The sequence below is a fragment of the Canis lupus genome, chromosome 5 (assembly GCF_003254725.2).
Source record: "Canis lupus dingo isolate Sandy chromosome 5, ASM325472v2, whole genome shotgun sequence".
In the NCBI taxonomy this organism is placed as follows: domain Eukaryota; kingdom Metazoa; phylum Chordata; class Mammalia; order Carnivora; family Canidae; genus Canis; species Canis lupus.
Genome location: NC_064247.1, coordinates 41311584 through 41330298, shown reverse-complemented (window position 1 = coordinate 41330298; position 18715 = coordinate 41311584). Strand labels below are relative to the sequence as shown.

General features: G+C 39.0%; 1 long non-coding RNA gene across 2 annotated transcripts; it reads right to left on the bottom strand.

Moving 5' to 3' along the window:
• Positions 1 to 2279: 2279 nt before the first annotated feature.
• LOC112646435 (uncharacterized) lies at positions 2280 to 10992 on the bottom strand. Of its 2 annotated transcripts, XR_007410552.1 has the most exons (5): positions 10902 to 10992; positions 6745 to 6912; positions 6229 to 6341; positions 4660 to 4731; positions 2280 to 2462 (listed from the first exon to the last, which is right to left on the bottom strand). It is a non-coding gene; the product is annotated as an uncharacterized LOC112646435 (long non-coding RNA). The 2 variants fall into 2 exon arrangements; XR_003127644.2 differs by lacking the exon at positions 4660 to 4731.
• Positions 10993 to 18715: the final 7723 nt, after the last annotated feature.

The window sequence follows — 18715 nt, the reverse complement described above, 5'->3', positions numbered from 1 at the left end:
GTAGTCTCTCTCTCAAAATGTCTCATTGTATTCACTCTTCTTCCTGTGACAATGTGAGATGATAACACATCTGTGTGATGAGATGAAGTGAGGTGGATGACACAGGCGTTGTGATGTAGTGTTAGGACTACTATACATCAGAAGAAGGATAGGATGCATAAGAAGGAGAATCATCTGCTTCTGGACCTCAGTTGATCCTGGGTAACTGAAACCATGGAAAGCAAAATGGTGGATGAGGAGGGATCTACTGGATTTGGTTTTGTCAGTGTTTTGGATTTTTTTTTTTTTTTTTTTTTTGAGAGAAAGAGAGAGCATGTGTGTGCTCACAGAATGGGCTGGAAAGGTTCCTTCCTCATCTATTTTTGGGAAAAGTTTATGAGAAATTATTCATTCTTCTTTAAGTATTTGGCCGAATTCCCCAGTAAAGCCATTGGGCCTAGGTTTTTCTTTGTGGGTGAAATTTTGATGACAAAATTCAATCTCTTACTTATTATTGGTTTATTTGGAGCCTCTATTTTTTTTCTTCCATCAGTTCCAGTAGTTTGTGTTTCTAGGTATTTGTCCATTTTATCTAGTTATCCAATTTATTGGCATACACTTGTTTCAGCCGTTATTTTTTTTACATTTTTTCCTTCTCTCTCTCCTTTCCTTCTTGTATTCCATTATACATATGTTGGTGCATTTAATAGTATTGCAAATTTCTCTGAGACTCTATTATTCATTTTTCTTCTTCTTCCCATTCTTTGGATTGCATAATCTCTATCAATCTATCTTCAAGTTCACTTATTTTTCCTTCTGCCATTTCTATCTACTGTTGAGAATCAATAGTGAATTTTTCATCTCAGTTATTGTACTTTTCAAGTCCAGAACCTCCATTTGGGTCTTTTTTTTATAACTTCCATCTTTTTATAAACAATCTTTATTTGGTGTGACAGTGCCATCACACCTTCATTTGCTTCTTTAATTATGACTTTCTTTAGTTCTTTGATCATATTTGTAACACCTACTTTGAAATTTAAAAGTTTAACATTTAGTCCCTCTGAGTCATTTTCTGTTGCCTGATTTTTTTCAGCAACAGAAATTGTTGTGTTCAGGTTATTCTTTCTTGTTGTTTTTTTTTTTTTTTGCGGGGGGGCGTTAAATATTTTATTTATTTATTCATGAGATATACACACACAGAGAGAGAGGCAGAGACACAGGCAGAAGGAGAGCAGGCTCCATGCAGGGAGTCTGATGCAGGTCTCCATCCCAGGACCCTGGGATCATGACCTAAGCGGAAGACAGATGCTCAACCACTGAGCCACCCAGGCATCCCTGTTGGGGTTTGTTTTTTGGTTGTTGTTTTCTGTTTTGTTTTGTTTTTTTACCTGTCTTATAATTTTTTGTTGGAAATGGGAAATTTTATTTTATTTTATTTTTTAAACAAGATTTTATTTATTTATTCATGAGAGACACAGAGAGAGAGAGAGTCAGAGACACAGGCAGAGGGAGAAGTAGGCTCCATGCTGGGAGCCCAATGTGGGACTCGATCCCAGGACCCCAGGATCACATCCTGAACCAAAGGCAGACGCTTTAACCTCTGAGCCACCCAGGCATCCTGGAAATGGGAAATTTTACAAAATATATTGTAACAACCCTGAGTTATGGCCCTACCACCCTTTTCCTGGGCTTGCTTGTTTGTTTAATTATTTTAGTGACTTGCAGGATTAATGAAGTCTATATTCACTGCCCTCCCACCTCGAATGTGAAGTCCCTGATGTTGCTCCTACGGGAGGGAGGCACCTTGGGAGGACACTGGTTTTGGAAGAGCTCTCTTTATCTCTTTCCGTGACCACTTCCAGAGATTTAGCTGCACTAAGTGCCAGCTGATTGGGGACTGTGATAGACAAATGCAACTGTCATAAACGAATTATATACCCACACTGAAGGGAATGGGCAAAAAAGGAGCTGACCTCAGTAAATGTGGAAACAATATTTTGATACTGTTAAGTTAAAGGCAAAAAGAACTATAGACAAACATTAAACTCTAAGGATAAATTTGTTTCTGGCAGGGTTATGGGTCAGCACTTCTGAAACTGCATTATATGTACTCTAGGGTGGAAAAAACTTATTGTAGGTAGTGAGAGCCAGATTCCTTACTGTTGGAGAGGAGGAGAAATTATAACAAGGCAAAGGGGAGAAAGTTAGAATGAACCCTATGGTGCTCAAGAAATAAATGCACATAGAAATAAATAAATAAATAAATAAATAAACAAATAAATACATGTATACACAGAGAGTAGTATACCTAGATATATTTCTTAGCTCTTTCTATGGAGAAGAATGATACTCCAGTAGCAGTGAGCACATATAGTGTGCTGATCTTAGATTCTTGGATCTTGGAGAAGTGGTTCGTTCCAGAGCTGAGACAAGCAAAATACAGAAGGATCTTGGAGTATCGTGGTGCCAAAAGGAAGGAAGTGCTAAAAAAAAAAAAAAAAAAAGTTTTTTTTTTTCTTACAAAATGATGGAGGGGGCAGTCAAAAGAACAGAAGGCATACTGAAATAGTTTCCAATTACCAAAATTGGAACAATTTGAGGAACAAAATATATTAGAATAGTATTAGATTATAACCTAAAGAATAAAACAAATACAAGTGTGAGTCCATCCTGATGTAACTAAATAATTCAATAGATCATAAACGAAGAAGAGACTTTTCCTTTCAGAAGAATTCCAATGAATACATTTAGGAGGAATAAAGGAAATAGAAAATCATCACTAGAAAATCTTGCTTCAGGTCAGATCCACCAGTGAATGCTAACACAAAAGGTTGGCACTTTAAAGAGAAACAGGGTATTTGCAGTCTCAGACTATGTAATTTATTAGTTATCTGGGAAAAATAATACCTTTCCAGTGGAGACACCTGGCAGACATGACGTTAACGATGTGATCAAGGTCACTATCACCAATAATAAGATATGTTGATTTCATATCAGACACTGTGAAAGGCATATTACCTCTCAGTTTTTCTTCCTTGAAATGTATAGCCTTGATTGTATCAGGAGAAAACACTAGACAAATCCAAACTAAGGAGCATTCTACAAAATATCAAGCTAGAACTCCTTTAAATTGTCAAGATTGTGAAAGACAAGGAAAGAAATGAGGAACTGTCATAGACTGGAGTAGACAAGGGAGGTATGACATCTAAATGGAACACAAGATCCTGGATTGGAAACTGAAACAGACAAAAATAAATCTTAGAGCAAACACTTGTGAAGTCCAAATAAAGCATGCAGTTTAATTAATAGTAATGTACCAATATTAATTTCCTAGTTTTAATCATTGCACTGTGGGAACTGCAACTTGTTATCACCATGGAAGCTGGGAGAATACTATAGAGAAACACTGTACTAATTTTTTTATTGTAGTGAAATACACAGAACATAACACATCAACCATTTTAACCATTTTTAAACATAAAATTCAACGGCATTTAGTACATTTACTATGTTATAAAGTCATCACTAACTAGAGTTTCAGAACATATTCATATTCATCAACCTAAAAGAATTCTGTAATTTTTAAAAAGATTTATTTGTTTACTTGAGAGAGTGGAAAGGGGCAGAATGAGAGGGAGAGAGAGCCTTAAGCAGACTCTGCACTGAGCACAGAGCCTGACACAGGGCTCAGTCTCTTGACCCTGAGATCACAACCTCAGCTGAAACCAAGAGCCTGACATACAACCAACTGTGCTACCCAGGGGCCCCAGAACTCTGTAATAATTTTATAATTGTTTATAAGGCTAAAATTATTTCAAACCAAAAAGTTTAAAAATTCACCCATTTATGATTTTTAAAAAAATTTTTAGCATACTGCTATAAATGAGGAAACTTCCTTAGCCTGAGAAAGGACATCTATGAAAAATCTATATGTAACATATAGGTAACATAGCATTTAAGGGTAAAAGACTGAATGCTCTCCCCTAAGATAGGGAGAAAGGCAGGGGTCATACTCTCACCACTTATATAAAACTAATATCATTTAAAACAGTGTCCAAAAACATGAAATACTTAGGGGTAAATTTAACAAGATATGTTTATTGAATGTACAGTGAAAACTCAAAGACATTGTTGGAAAAGTAAAAAAAAAAAAAAAAAAAAAAAGACTTAAATAAATGAAGACACACCAGTGTACCATGCTCATGGACTGGAAGGTTCAGTATTATATGACAGCAGTTCTTCTTAAATTGATATGTGGATTTAATGCAATCAAATAAAAATCCCAGCAGGCTTTTCTTATTTTTGTAGAAATTATAAGCTGATTTTTAAAATTTATACAGAAATGCAAAAGCCAAATCAACTTTGAAAAGTAACAAAGTTACATTACCTGATTTCAAGACCTACAATGGAGGTAAAGAAACCAAGTCAGTGTGGTATTTTTATTAGAATAGATGTATAAGTAGGAAGGAAGTCCAGAAACAGAACCACACAGATATGATCAATTAATTTTCAACATAAGGGTCAGTGTAATCCAATGGGGAAAGGATATTCTTTTCAAGAAATGGTGCTGAATATACTCATGGGCAAAAATAAACCTTGACCTTTATCTCACACCATATAAAAACATTTGCTTTAAATAGATAAGAGACCTAGACATAAAGGCTAAAACTGTAACAGTACCTAGGAAAAATGCGTAGAAGAAAACTTTCAGTCTGGAATGGCAAAGATTTCTTAGTACACAAGCAGTGTGAACTACAAAAGAAAAAAGTGTAACTTAGACTTTACCAAAATTTAAAATATCTACTTTTTGAAAGATCTATTTGGGAAAATTAAACGATAAATGGGAGAATGTGAGAAAATATTTACAATACCTATATTTTCCAAAGACTCGTACCTGGAAGACATAAAAGTCTTTCACAAATCAACAACAAAAAACAACCCAATTAGAGAACGGCCAAAAGATCTGAATAGACATTTCTCCAAAGAAGATATATCAACGGCCAATAAACACATAAGAAAATGCTCAACACCATTCGTCATTTGAGAAATGCAAATTCAAACCACAAAGGGATAAGAAATTGACAAACTGGTTTTGAGTGTTTTTGTACCATTTCAAATTCCCCTACAAATTTATGAAAGTTCTAATTGCTCCACATCATCACCAACACTTGGTATGGTTACAGGGAACATAAGAAAAACTGGGATTTTGGGATGCCTGGGTGGCTCGGTGGTTGAGCATCTGCCTTCAGCTCAGGTCATGATTCTGAGATCCTAGGATCGGGTCCACATCAGGCTCCCCGCAGGGATCCTGCTTCTCCCTCTGCCTGTGTCTCTGCCTCTCTCTCTCTGTGTCTTTCATGAATAAGTAAATAAAATCTTAAAGAAAAACAAAAGAAAACCCAGGATTTTTCTAATATAGGAATGCTGGCTATACTGACTCCACGTTTGACCTACCATCTCATTGTTGTTTGCTTAATAACCCCTTTGGCCTCCGTGTTACAGGCCTCCTAGTATAAACTCCATGCTTACATTCCAAGACCAGAATGTTTAGGGAGCCTGTTCTGGATTTCAGTTGGCTCACAATCCAGTTTTCTCCTCCAGAGGCAAACATGCCTCTCCTCCAGAGGCAACAGATCTGCTGAACATTAGTTGTATATGGGAACACTCCCCTACACATCCTCCTCTCCTGTAAAACCAGTAAGTTAAAAACTGGACTTTTGCTGAGACTGGCTGCACAGCTGTTTGGATATTTATCCCCCAGATCCTCCCTGTCAGTGAGTTACTCCAAAATAAAACTGCATATTCCAGACGGAGTTGGGTGCTTTGTTTTTTCAGTCTCCAAGGGCCTTCTCAGTTTGGGGACACTACATTCTTCGTGCTCTGGAACATATAATCAGTGGGGGAAGAAAAGTAAGGGCAAGATGAGAGTGCTGTGTTCAGTACAAAATTTGTTAATGTTTTACCCAGCAAAAAAACAAAAACAAGGGGCGCCTGGGTGGCTCAGTCAGTTAGGCATCTGCCTTCAGCTCAGGTCATGATCTCTGAGTCCTGGAATCAAGTCCCATATTGGGCTCCCTGCTCAGTGGGGAGCCTGCTTCTCCCTCTCCCTCTGCCTGCTGCTCTGCCTACTTGTGCTCTCTCTCTCTCCCTGTCCGATAAATAAATTAAATTAAAAAAAAAAAGACGAAAATGAGAAACAATCCTCTAACACTTGGGGCCATCTTTACACTGGACAGAAAATAAAAGCACCTCATCTTAGTTTTACAGGATTGCAAAATCCATTGGCTCCTATCCTTTGGCAAGTCAAGTTTCCTTTCCCCCAGAAAATCTTCTGTCCTCAGCCAGGCTGGTTAGACAAACCTCTGCAAAACACAGAAAGTTCACAGAGTCATTCTCCAAGTTGTGGATAATTTCTCTTAATAACAACAATCTCCTAAGCGCCCTTCCTGGTCACTCTGGTCCTTGTCTCATCTGTTCTCTGCGGCAGAATGATTTGTTTTCAAAATGCCAGGCAGCAGAGTTTCACCTCTTAAAGCTTAAAGCTCTGTGGTCCCCTAGTTCTGACACGGAAGTCATTGCCTTCCGGCCCACACTGTGAGGCAGGAAGTTGTTTGGAGACTGACCCTGCCCCCAGCTTGTGGGATGGGCTCCAAGTGGTCCGTTTATGGACAGCACGTGAGATAAATTGATTCAATCAGAATAAACCCAAGAGTTTTGAGAGATTGTTGGGGTACCAGAAATTCTCTCTCTCTCTCTTTTCATTACCTCTAGGTAGATGTAAGTTCTGGAACTTCTGCTTCTCCTTTTTCTTACCAGGAAAGAACCCAGCCTGAGGATGAAGCCAACCATGGAGGGGATAGAGTTGGAAGAATGATGTCAAAAGAATGGAAGCCTTGACCAGTCCATTCTTGATGACTGGAATTGTCCAGTTACCTGAGCCAATAAATTTTCTTTATTATTATTATTATTAAAGATTCTTGTACTTATTTTATTTTATTTTTTTGTATTTATTTTAGAGAGAGAGTGCAAGAGTGGGGAGGGGGAGAGAGAGAGGGAGAGACAAAATCTCAAGCAGACCCTACACTGAGTGTGAAGCCCAACATGGGGCTGGATCACATGACTCTGAGATCTTGACCAAGAGTCATACCTCTAACCAACTGAGCCACTCAGGCAGCTCTTTCTTCATTATTTAAAACAGTTTGCCTTTTTAAAAAGATTTTATTTATTTATTCATGAGACACAGAGAGAGGCAGAGACATAGCCAGAGGGAGAAGCAGGCTCCCTGTGGGGAACCCGATACAGGATTCGATCCTAGGACCCTGGGATCACGACCTGAGCCAAAGGCAGACACTCAACCACTGAGCCACCCAGGCATCCCTCCTTTGTTTTTTAAAGAACATATTTATACTGCTGATTTTGTGTCTGAAACTGTTTTAAGCACTGTACTATATTAAATAATTTAAACTTTTAACAACCTTAGGAGGTAAGCCTTTTTTTATTCACTGTTTACAGATGAGGAAACTGAAATAGAAAGGTCATAGTCAGAACATGAGAGACTCCTAACTCTAGGAAATGTACAAGGGGTAGTGGAAGGGGAGGTGGTCGGGGGGGATGGGGTGACTGGGTGACAGGCACCGAGGGGGGCACTTGACAGGATGAGCACTGGATGTTATACTATATGTTGGCAAATTGACCTCCAATAAAAAAATATACAAAAATACAAATTTTAAAGAAAGGAAGGTCATAGTAACTTAGCCAAGGTCAAGAGCTGGTAAATGTTACAGCCATACCCTGAACCTGGTCCGTGTGGTCATGGAGTTCTTGCTCTGAACCATCACTATGACTTGAGTGTAATACCCTGGTCTCTAGAGGCCGACCCCAAGTTAGGAATTTGATACAGTAGTTTATTTGGGAGATGATGTTAAGGAACATCAGTAAGGGGGCATGTGGAATCTGCTTGAGATTCTCTCTCCCTCCCCCTCTGCTCCTCCTGGTTGATTGAGCTGTCTCTCACTCAAAAAAAAAAAAAAAAAAAAAAAGCATCTGTAAAAAAAAGAGAGAGAGAAAGAAACGTCAGTAACCAGTAGGGCAGAGAATATAGCCAACAAAGAGTATGGATCAAGTAAATTACTGCTGTGGGTAATTGGGTCTTAATCCTTTCAAAGAACTCTAGCAGACACGTGTGTTCTGATCACCTGTTGCTGCAGAGCAAATCACTCCAAACTTAATGCCATAAAGCAACAGCTATAACTGATTTTGTATTATATCTCTCAATTCTGGTGGTTGACTGGGCTCAGTTAGCAGGTTTCTTGCTGGGGCTGCAGGCTTCTTCACTCACCTGTCTGATGCTCGGTGCTGGCTGAGCCATGGCCTCAGTGTGGGCTTTCAGCCAGAACATAAGCATGTGGCGCCTGTGTGTGGCCTGGCCTCCCTCACAGCATGGTGGCAGGGTTCTAACAGTGAGTGTCCCATAGAGAGGGCCAGCTACCTTTTACAACCTTACCTCGAAATTCACACAGCATCACTTCCGTTGCTTTCTGTTCATTAGAAGTGTGTCACTTAGGCCAATCCAGACTCAGAGGCTGTGGAATCAGATTTTACCTTTTGATAGGAGGAGGGTCAAAAGCCAGAACCTGTCCTGGAGTGGCTACCCCAATGTGAGAGAGAAACTCTCCTATGGTATGTTTTTCTCTTATAGGTAGTGGACTCCGTCTGTCTAGGGCAGACTTTGGCTCCTCCTCTCTATACTCACCTTGACACTGACACCGCCTCATATGGCTTATATTAGAATATGTATAGATGCTGAAAGATGTTATTTTCAAGCCCTTTCAGTTCAGCAGCCCCTAACCACGAGCCACAGAAGATAAAGACTACTTCTTGCTTTGGAAGGATGGGGTGGGAGAAATGTAGCAGGAAGAAAATCAAGCTAACAGCCACATATGTACCATAATGCCACCAAGACACTTAGGTATGTCATGTGGTGTTAACATCTGCTGAGGTGTGATGGTCCTCCAAGGCAGGAACTGGGACCGTTCAGTGGAATCCTTAGCACCTGACACAGGGGCTGGCATACTCAGCGCATACTGTATGAGTGAGGATGGACAAATACCTGCAACTATATCCATGTACACAGATAATTTAGAACTATTTTATTTGTGGGGCACCTGGCTGGCTCAGGTGGCAGAGTGCGTAACTCTTGATCCCAGGATAGTGAGCTCGAGCCCCAAGTTGAGGGTAGAGTTTACTCAAAAACAAACAAAAAATAATAAAAATATTTTGTTTGTAAATAATTTGAAATTTACAGAAAATTTCTGAGAATCAGAATGATAGAATATTTGTGTGCCCTTTCCTTTACCCATAGGTCTCATATTGCTAATATTTTGCCCCATTAGCTTAATAAATAATAATATAGCTATAATAAATAATAGTATATATGTTAACAGAATGACATATAATAATCATTATACTATATTATATCTTATAATATATAATAGGATATGTTATATATAATTATATATAATAGCTTTAGTATATAATATAGCTACTATATATTAGTATATATTGTAGCTTTAATATATAGGTATATGTATGAATATAATAATATATTCTTATATGTAGTCACATATTATATATGATCATATGTCATGTATTATAATTATATATAGTTTTATAATCTAAACATATGTAATTACATGTAATATATTACTTCTAATAGTATAATTTATACCTATAATATATGATAATTATATATAGTTAACCCTTGACAATATGACTTTGGTTTTTTTTTTTAATTTTATTTATTTATTCATGAGAGACACAGAGAGGCAGAGACATAGGCAGAGGGAGAAGCAGGCTCTATCCAGGGAGCCCAACGTGGGACTCGATCCTGGGATCCAGGATCAGGCCCTGGGCTGAAGTCGGCACTAAACCGCTGAGCCACCCAGGCTGCCCAACAATATGACTTGGAACAGCATGGGTCCACTTATGTAGTTCTAAAAAATTTTTAGAGGCACCTGGGTGGCTCAGTCAGTTAAGTGTCTGCCTTTGGCTCAGGTCATGATCTCTGGGTCCTGGGATGGAACCCCAAGTCAGACTCCCTGCTCAGTGGGAGTCTGCTTCTCCCTCTCCCTCTGCCTACTGTTCTACCTGCTTGTGCACTCTCTCTCTCTCTCTCTCTCTGTCAAATAAATTAATTAATTAAATATTTAAGTAGAAAATATTTAAATAAATGCAGTACAGTACTATAAATGTATTTTCTCTTCCTTATGATTTTCTTAATAACATTCCCTTTTCTCTAGCTTACCTTATTATAAGAATACAATACATACTATATACAAAATATGTGTTAATCGACTGTTTATGTTATCAATAAGGCTTCCTGTCAATGGTCGGCTATTAGTGGTTAAATTTGGGAGGAATTGAAAGTGACACATATTTTTTCAATTGCACAGGAGGTTGGTACCCTTAACCCCTGTGTTGTGCAAGGGTCAACTGTACATTTTTACTGAATCACTGGAGTGTAAGGTCACCATGTATCAAGACTTGTATCCCTAAGTATTAGTATATTTCCTTAAGAAATTCTCTTATGGGGGGGATCCCTGGGTGGCACAGTGGTTTAGCGCCTGCCTTTGGCCCAGGGAGCGATCCTGGAGACCCGGGATCGAATCCCACATCGGGCTCCTGGTGCATGGAACCTGCTTCTCCCTCTGCCTATGTCTCTGCCTCTCTCTCTCTCTCACTGTGTGCCTATCATAAATAAATAAATAAAAAAGAAAAAAAAAAGAAATTCTCTTATGGGACACCCGAGTGGCTCAGTTGGTTAAGCCCCTGTGTTGGGGCTCAAACTCATGACCTTGAGATCATGACCTGAGCCAAAACCAAGAGTCAGCCACTTAACCCATGGAGACACCCAGGCAACCAACCCATCAGCGACTTCACAGTTTTGAGGAATACTGGTCAGCGATTTTGTAGAAACTCCCTCAACTTGGGTTTGTCTGATGATCTTCTCATGGTGAGACCAAGTGAGACCATTCTCATCACATCATACAAAGGGTCTGTGACCTCAGGATGACTTATTACAGTTGATATTGACCTTGATGGCTTGGTTGAGGGAGGTTTCTCCACTGTGAAGTCACTCTCCTTCCCAACTTCCTCACTTGTGTGACGTTGCTTCTTTTTTTAAATAGAAGGTTCCTTGATTTGTGTTTTTGTGTTTGTCTGCTTCTTCATTATTAAATTCTGGTTAGGCTTTCTCTGCCAGAATGCCTGCGTGAGTGATCCTGAGTGCTTCCTGGGGCATCGCATTAGAAGATGTACGATGCCTGTCTGTCGCTCATCAGTGACATTGATGTTGATGACTTCAGTACAGATGCTGTCTGATTGCCCCACTGCAGGGCTACTCTTCTTTCTTTCTATTCATAAGCAATCATACCCAGATTTTCTAAACGCTTTTTTTCTTGTGGTAAAATATGCAGAACACAAAATTTGCCTTTATTTTTTTTTAAATTTGCCGTTTTAAAAAAGATTTTATTTATTTATTTATTTGAGAGAGAGGGAGCACCAACCGAGGGAGGGGCAGAGGGAGAAGCTTGCCGAGCAGGGAGCCCTATGCAGGGCTCGATCCCAGGATCCCAGGATCATGACCTGAGCTGAAGGCAGACGCTGAACCAACTGAGCCACTCAGGTGCCCCACCCCATTTTCGCCATTTTTAACTGTATGTTTAGTGACATCAAGCTTGTCACACATACTTCTGACCAACTGGCTTTAAACCAGGAATTCCCACCACCCTTGCCTCGGGTTCAATGATTTGATAGAATGATTCACAGAACTTAGGAAGGCTCTTTACCTACTATCACTAGTTTGTGATAAAGGATGTAACTCAGGAGCAGCCGAATAGAAGAGGTGCATGGGAAGAGGGTGGGAGGTTTCATGGACTTTCCCCTGCCCAATCTGGGTATGTCACCCTTCCAGCACCAACTCAGAAACTCTCCAGTATAGGTTGTTTATGATTTTTTCTGGAGGTTTCATTACGTAGGCATAGTTGATTAAATCACTGGCCTTGGTGATTAACCCAGTTTCTAGCCCTCCTCACCTACATGGAGATTGGGGGTTGAGGTTGAAAGCTCCAGCCCTTTAATAGTGCCCTGGTTTTTCAAGGAACAGGCTCCCACTCTGATGCTATCTAGGAGTCCACTAAGTGTGGCTCCATTAGGACAAAAGATGCTCCTATCACCTGGAAATTCCAAGGGATTTAGGAACTTTGTGTCAGAAACTGGAGACAAAGTGCAAAAATTTATTTTTTATTATAAAATACACTTTACATTCTGTAGAATGTCTGCTCACACTCTGGTAACGACCATTCTCATTCTACTTTCTGTGTATCTATCTCTATGAATTTGACTATTCCAGGTACTTTGTATATGTAGATTCAAGGAATATTTGTTCTTTTGTGTCTGGCTTATTTCACTTACCGTAATGTTTTCAAGGTTCATCCATGTTGTAGGCTCCAATAGGCTTCACGCCTAAAGTGGGGCTTAAACTTATGACCCCAGGATCAAGAGTCACATGCTCCACCAACTGAGCCAGCCAGGCACCCCTCAGTCCTTTTGGCCGAATAACATTCCATTATTTGAATATACCATATCTTATTTTTCTATTCATTCATTGACACTTTTGTTATATTCACCTTTCGGCTATTGTGAATAATACTAAGAATATTTTTGAAGATGATTTATTTATTCATTCATGAGGGACACAGAGAGAGAGAGGCAGAGACACAGGCAGAGGGAGAAGCTGAAGGCAATGCCAAACCGCTGAGCCACCCGGGCTGCCCTAATACTAAGAATATTGATGTACAAATATTATTCAAGTCCCTGCTTTAAATTCTTTTGTATATATAACTGAAAATGGAATTACTTCTTTTGGATACATGCCTAAAAGGGAAATTGCTGGTCAGATGGTAACTGTATGATTAACTTTTGAAGGAACAGCCAATCTGTTTTCCACAGTGGTTGCACCATGTTATTTCCCCACCAGAAAGTACAAGGGTTGCAATTTCTCTACCTCTTTCCTGACACTTGATCTTTTTTCTTTTTCTTTTTTTCTTTTTTTTTTAAATTTTTATTTATTTATGATAGTTACAGAGAGAGAGAGAGGGGCAGAGACACAGGCAGAGGGAGAAGCAGGCTCCATGCACCGGGAGCCCGAGATCCCGGGTCTCCAGGATCGCGCCCTGGGCCAAAGGCAGGCGCCAAACCACTGCGCCACCCAGGGATCCCTCTTTTTCTTTTTTTCATCACCATCCTGGTCTGTGAAGTGGTATCTCACTGTGGTTTTGATTTGCATTTCCCTAATGACTAATGATGTCAAATATCTTTTCATGCGCACTTTGGCAATTCGTGTACGTTCTTTGAAGAAATTACAGTCCAAGCCCTTGGCTTATATTTTAATTGGGTTTTTTTGTCTTTTTGTTGTGGAGTTGTAAGAGTACTTTAAATATTCTGGATACTAGGTCTTTACAGATAGATGGTTCATGAATATGTTCTCCCATTCTCTGAACTGTCTTTTTCACTTTCTTGATGCAGTCCTTTGTTATGGACTAAATTTTTAATTTTGCCACAGTCCCTTTTAGTTAACTTCGGTTTTGGTGCTTGTGTTTTTGATGTCATATCTACAAATCAATTGGCCATTGGCAATCATTGATCAAAGGTCATAAAGATTTACTTCTATGTTTTATTCTTAAATCATTGATCAATTTTGAGTTTTTTTTTTCATATAGCATGTGGACATACAGAATTTTATTGTTTTCCATGTGGATATCTAGATGTTCCAGCAATTTTTGTTGAAACAAGGTTATGTTTCCCTACTGCATGGTCTTGACACTCATCAGAATCAATTCATCAATGATGTTTGGGTTTATTTCTGGACACTCAATTTTATACATTGGTCTAAATGTCTATTCTTATGCCAGTACCACATTGTTCGGATTACTACAGCCTTGTACTAAGCTGGAAGTGTGATTCCTACAGCTTGTCCCTCTTTTTCAAGGTTGTTTTGACTATTTGGGTCATATTCCATATGAATTTGGTTTTTCTGTTTTTGCAAGAAAAGCCTTTGGGTTTTGAAGGGATTGTGTTAAATCTATAGATTGCCTTCTGTATCATTCCATTTTAACAATACTAAGTCTTCCAATCAATAAGCATGAGATATCTCTCCATTTATTTAGGTCTTCTTTAAATTTTTTTCAATAATGTTTTAGAGTTCTCACTATACAAGTTGCACCTTTTTGTGTAAATTTACTCCTACGTATTTTTTAAATTTATTTTTATTTTATTTATTTTTTTTTAATTTTTATTTAAGTATGATAGTCACACAGAGAGAGAGAGAGGCAGAGACATAGGCAGAGGGAGAAGCAGGCTCCATGCACCGGGAGCCCGACGTGGGATTCGATCCCGGGTCTCCAGGATCGCGCCCTGGGCCAAAGGCAGGCGCCAAACCGCTGCACCACCCAGGGATCCCTTATTCTTTTGGATGGAGGTAATGGTGGTAAATGGAATTCTTAAAAAAAAAAAAAAAAAAAAAAAAAAAAAAAAAAAAGATTCTTTTATCTTTTATTTTTTAAAGATTTTATTTATTCATTCATGAGAGACAGAGGGAGAAGCAGGCTCCATGTAGGGAGTCCAACACGGGACTCAATCCCGAGTCTCCAGGATCAGGCCCCGGCCGAAGGCGGCGCTAAAACCGCTGAGCCACCAGGGCTGCCCAAAATATATATTTTTTAAATTTTCTTTTATGATAGTTACACAGAGAGAAGAGAAAGAGGCAGAGAAGCAGGCTCCATGCACCGGTAGCCCCACACGGGACTCGATCCCGGGTCTCCAGGATCACGCTCTGGGCCAAAGGCAGGGGCCAAACTGCTGCGCCACCCAGGGGTCCCAAGATTTTTCTTTAATTGTGAGAGAGACAGAGAGAGGAAGGGAAGGAGCGAGCAAGAGCAGGGGCAGAGGCAGAGGAAGAAGCACACACCCCGTTGGGTAGGGAGCCCAATGCAGGGCTCTATCCTAGGACCCTGGGATCATGTCCTGAGCCAAAGACAGACATTTAATCGACTGAGCCTCCCAGGCACCCACTTAATTTTATCTTTGAATTGTTTGTTGCTGGTATATGGACACTGATTTTTGTGAGCTGGTCTTGTACTCTGTAACTTTGCTGAATTCTTATTTATTTATATGTTATTTTAGGGACCCCTCGGTGGCTCAATGGTTTGAGCGTTTGCCTTTGGCTTGGGTCGTGATCCCTGGGTCCTGGGACCGAGTCCTGCGTCTGGCTCCCTTCAGGGAGCCTGCTTCTCCCTCTGCCTGTGTCTCTGCCTCTCTCTGTGTGTCTCTCATGAATAAAAAAATAAGATCTTTTTTAAAATGTTATTTTATTTTATTTAAATTCAATTAACATGTAGTATATTATTAGGTTCAGAGGTAGAGTTCAGTGATTTATCAGTCATATAATACCGAATGCTCATTATTCACGTGCCCTCTTTCATGCCCATCACCCAGTTACCCCATTCCCTCAACCCCCTTCCCCTCCAGCAACCCTCAGTTTGTATCCTATGGTTAAGAGTCTCTTATGGCTTATCTCCCTCTCTGATTTCATCTTGTTTTATTTTTTCCTCCCTTCCCCTGTGCTCCTCTGTTTTGTTTCTTAAATTCTACATATGAGTAAAATCATATAATAATTCTTTCTCTGATTGACTTATTTCAGTTAGCATAATGCCCTCTAGTTCCATCCACGTCATTGTAAATGGCAAGGTTTCTTTTTTTTTTTGATGGTTGAGTAATATTCCATTGTGTATATACATACATCACATCTTCCTTATTCATTCATCTATAAATGGACATCTGGCTTCATTCCATAACTTAGCTATTGTGGACATTAACTTTGCTGAATTTTTAAATTAGCTACAATATTTTTTATGGGTTCTTCGGAGGATGTTCAATGTATAGTATCTGTGAATTGAAAGAGGTTTACTTCTTTTACAATTTAGATGACTTTTGTTTCTTTTTCTACCTAAATACTCTGGCTAGAACTTACATCCAGTATGAGGTTGAATAGTAGTGGTGAAAGTGGACATCTTTGCCTTGTTCCTGATCTTAGGGGAAGTGTTTTTATTTATGGAAGTATACTGTTTTCCACAGCAGCTGTACCATTTTATATTCCCACCAACAGTGCACACCCACATTCTCACCAATATTATTTTTTTATTTTTGAGGTTTTTCTTTTTTTTAATAGTAGCCATCCTAATGAATGTGAAGCAGTATCTCATTGTAGTTTTGACTTGCAAGTCCTTAATGATTAGTGATGTTGAGCATCTTTTCTTTTTTTTTAAAGATTTTATTTATTTATTCATGAGAGACACAGAGAGGGGCAGAGACACAGGCAGAAGGAGAAGCAGGCTCCTCACAGGGAGCCTGATGCAGAACTCCACCCCAGGATCCTGGGACCATGACCTGAGCCAAAGTGTTTTTTTCTAGTTCTCTAATTCCTTGCTTAGCTTCTCTCTGGTTCATCCATCCATTATTGAGAGTTGGATATGGAAATCCCCAACTATATTTGTAGAATTGTCTATTTCTCCCTTCAATTGTTTCAATTTTTCTTTCTATATTTTTATAGTCTGTTATTAGGTGCATAATTGTTTATAATTATTTTATCTTCCTGCTGTATTGAACATTTTATAAATATACAATGTCCTGCCTTTTGTCTTGTCAACTTTAAAATCTAAAGTCTATTTTGTCTGGTATTGGTATAGTCAACCTTGCTCTTTTGTGGTCACTATTTTCATGGGATACTCTTTTCCATCTTTTTATTTTTAACTTGTCTTTGGATCTAATGTGAGTCTCTTGAAGATAGCATATAGCTATATCATTTTAAAAATTCACTCTACCAAACTCTGTTTTTTGATTGAATAGTTCAATCCATTTACATTGAAAATAATTACTGATAAAAGGGGACTCACTGCTGCCTTTCTACTATTTTTTTCTACATACCCTGTAGCTTTTTTTTTCTTTTTTTTCTTTTTTTAATTTTTATTTATTTATGATAGGCGCACAGTGAGAGAGAGAGAGAGAGGCAGAGACACAGGCAGAGGGAGAAGCAGGCTCCATGCACCGGGAGCCCGACGTGGGATTCGATCCCGGGTTTCCAGGATCGCGCCCCGGGCCAAAGGCAGGCGCTAAACCGCTGCGCCACCCAGGGATCCCACCCTGTAGCTTTTATTGTTCATTTCCTACATGACTTTTTTCTTTTGTCTTTGGTTAAATATTTAAATTTTTCTCATTTTCTTATTGTATATTCTTTAGCTATTTCCTTTTTTAGCTATCATAAAAATACATTTAAATTCCTAAAGAAGGGATCCCTGGGTGGCGCAGCGGTTTGGCACCTGCCTTTGGCCCAGGGTGTGATCCTGGAGACCCGGGATCGAATCCCACATTAGGCTCCCGGTGCATGGAGCCTGCTTCTCCCTCTGCCTATGTCTCTGCCTCTCTCTCTCTCTCTGTGACTATCATAAAAAATAATAATAATAAAAAATAAAAATTCCTAAAGAAATAAACTCTAATTTGAATTTTTACCAGCTTAACTTCAATAACATACAAAAACTACACCTTTAACAGCTGTCTTCACCCCTTTCAGTTGTTGATATCACTAAATTACATCCTTATATATTGTGTGTCCAAAACATAAACTAATAATTTTGAAATGCATTTGCCTCTTAAATCATGTAGAAAACAAAATGTGACATTACAAACCCAAATTACAACCATACTAGCTTCTAGAGTAATAAGTGTTTTGTGGGGTTTTTATAGATTTTATTTATTTATTCATGAGAGATGCAGAGAGAGAAAGGCAAAGACATAGGCAGAGGGAGAAGCAGGTTCCATGCAGGAAGCCCTATGGGGGACTCCAGGATCATGCCCTGAGCCAAAGGCAGACACTCAACCACTGAGCCAACCAGGCGTCCCAATAAGTGTTTTTTAAAAAGTATTAGTCTCTTAAATCATGTAGAAAACAAAAAGTGGACTTACACATTATTGTTACAACAATACTAGCTTTTACAATTGCCTACATATTTAGACTTACTGAAATCTCTATTTCTTCATATACTTTGAGTTGTCTAGTAGCCTTTCATTTTAAACTCAAGGATATCCTTTAGCATTTGTTGCAGGGCAGGTCTAGTGGTAAGTAACTCCTGAGTACTGTATGTATCTGAGAATGTCTCAATTTCTCCTTCACTATTGAAGGACATTTTTGCTGGATACGAGAGTAAGACAGATTTTTTTCTTTTAGCTCTGAATATTTGAATACATCATTCCATTGCCTCTGGCCTGCAAAACTTCTGATTGAATATAATGCAGTCTTGGGCAGCCCTAGTGTCTCCGCAGTTTAGCACTGCCTTTGGCCCTGGGGCGTGATCCTGGAGACCCAGGATGGAGTCCAACGTTGGGCTCCTTGCATGGGGCCCGCTTCTCCCTCTGCCTGTGTCTGTGCCGCTCTCTCTCTCTCTCTGTGTCTCTCTCTCTGTGACTCTCATTAATAAATAAATATGTAAATCTTTTTAAAAAATGAGTTGGGAAGAGTTCCCTCTTTAAAAAAAAGAATATAATGCAATCTTATAATTATACATAAATATATACATATTATGACATAATAATCTTATTGAATATTTTTTGTGGATGATAATTTGTT